The sequence below is a fragment of the Nothoprocta perdicaria genome, unplaced genomic scaffold (assembly GCF_003342845.1).
Source record: "Nothoprocta perdicaria isolate Ctin4 unplaced genomic scaffold, notPer1 scaffold_5, whole genome shotgun sequence".
Classification (NCBI taxonomy): Eukaryota; Metazoa; Chordata; class Aves; order Tinamiformes; family Tinamidae; genus Nothoprocta; species Nothoprocta perdicaria.
The window spans coordinates 5,256,880-5,259,254 of NW_020455754.1; positions in this window are offsets into that span (position 1 = coordinate 5,256,880).

Consider the following 2,375-nt stretch of genomic DNA (forward strand, 5'->3'; position numbering starts at 1 on the left):
GTGCTCAGATGCAAGATGGGATGCAGGGGATCCGCAGTGCCAGCAGATGCAGGGGAGAGAGAGATGGGCTGCTGTGGGGAAGAGCAGCCCCCAATAGGACTGGGGCAGAGGGCTGGCAAGGTAGAATGAGGCCCCCTCCTCACRGCAATGGCACAGCAGGGCACTGGGGTGCCCGCTCCCCCTGCTCCTCACGGGGCCTGCAGTCCGGCAGGATCTGCCCATCCAGGACCCAGCACAACGCAAAGCCCTCGCCCTGCATGGTGCCCTTGTGCTGCGGCACTGCCCTGGCCRGGGCTCCAGCCCCATAGCGAGGCCAGCCAGGCCAGGAGGTGCTGGGGAAAGTCCCGGGGCTGGGACCTGCACGGGGCCAGGACACCTTGGTGGGGACCGGAGCAGGGATGGGGGYGGCAGCTCCCACGTGCACCAGGGTGGCTCGTGGGCACGGCGCTTTTGCGCTGGTGCAGCAAGGAGCTGCCAGCAGGACAACAGGAGCCTGTTGCTGGCTGCTCCGGGACCGGGGTGTCCTTCACCGGCATCTGCAGGAGGGGGACACGGGTGGCCCACGGCAGTACCTGCCACCGCTGCTGCTCCCTGGTGCACGGCAGAGATGGGGGCTGCTGCAGGCGCCGCTCGTGCCCATCCCGCACGCTCACACACGCGTGTGCGGGCGCCCTGCCCTGCTGTCTATGGGGACCAGGCGGCGCTGGGGTGGCCCTTTGGGGACCTAGTGTGGGGCGGGGGCCGGCCCCGCTCTGCCCGGGGAGGCGTCACTCCACTATTTATTTTGAAATCCTTCCTCCCTATTTTTAGCATTCGGGGTTTTGTTCCAGCCTCGCTGTTTACTGGAAGGAGCATTTCCACCGCCAGCCTCCCCCGTCTCCAGGCAACCAGGTGTGCCAGGCCTGCGATGCGACCGGCCCCGGCGCCCGCGCCACCGCCGCGCGGCCCTGTGCAGCCATAGGGGACAGACCCACACCAGCGGCTGCGGCGGGTGCACCCCACGGGGGCCCTGCAGCACCCTTGGGTGCTGCAACCTGCCTGCGCGCAGGAGCCCCTCTGCTGTCCCCGCTGCTCCGTGCCCGCTGCGAGGCCACGGCCGCCCTTTCCCCGGTGCCCACCGCAGCAAGGGGCCCCGCTCCCGAACCGCGCTGTGCGGAGAAGCACAGTGCGAGCAGCACGGGGAGGRTGGATCAGGTGTGAGTCACGAGGTGGCAGCGGGGAAGTGGCCGGGCCCCTGTCCCCTCTGTAGCTGTGACCGTGGGGCACCAAGGAAGAGCTCCGTGCCCTTCGCCTGCCCTCCCYACAGGTGCTCTCAGCACCAGCCCCTGCCGGGACAGTGTCCGGGAGACCGGAGATCCCCCACGTGTGGGATTGCAGGGTGCCAGGCACCCTTGTGCTCCCTGTTTGGGGGCCATCCCTGTGGCCACGGGACCCTGCTGGCCCCAGAGCGAGGGACCCTGCTGGCCCCAGAGCGAGGTGCGGGGGGCGGGAAGCCCCCAGGCGCAGCGGGAGCTGCAGGGAGGCGAGCGGCACCGAGGCGAGCGGGCCACCTTCCCCCCGCAGCGAGCGCAAGTGCGTGGGAAGGAGTTAGACAAAGCCCGAGCCCGGGAGCAGAGGCAGCGCTGCCGGCGAGGGAGACGGCGAGCGGCGGGGGGGACGGTCGCTCCTTCCTGTCCTCCCCCAGGGCGAGGGGCGCCAAGGGGCTCTCCTTCCTCCCCTCCACCAGCCCTGGTAGCCCTGGCATCGGACAGGATGGGGGTGCCCAGGGGCTGGGGGGCCACGTGGGTGGCCCCGTGGTGATGCCCAGGACRAGGGTGCGAGGTGGAAAGCGGCTGTCTCTGTTGCAAGGTAGGAGGAGAAACGGGCCTTGCATCGCTGTGCCCCCCAGCCAGGGGATGGTACCTGAGGCTACTATGGTGCCCGTTGGCCGGGCACCCACGAGTGCCCCACTTCACTGGGGAGTACTGGGGGCTTGTCCCCAAGGATGATGGGGTGACTSTGCCTGGGCAATGCCTGCTCCATGTCAAGAGGGTGGCTGTGCRGGGTGACAGTGTAGCCGAGTTGAGGGGGGTCTTGTGGGGGGGTGTGATGGGGTGGCAGTGATGGGGGCTGGCCAGGGAGTGAGTGCTGGGCTGCCTGCCCGGGGTGGGGAGGGGCAGTGCCCGGGTGCCCACTGGGGTGCCAGGGCTCGGCGCTGGCGGTGCTGGGGCTCCGTGCTGCCGTCCCAAGGGGTGCTGGGGGGCAGATCAGGGGTGCCCAGCGGGCTGCGCCGGGTGCGGGTGCCGGCGGGGGCGCGCGCCGGGCACGGTCACTGTGCCACGCCGGGCCCCGCGGGTGCCGTGCGGGTACCGGCGGCGGGCGGGAGCCGGGGGAGC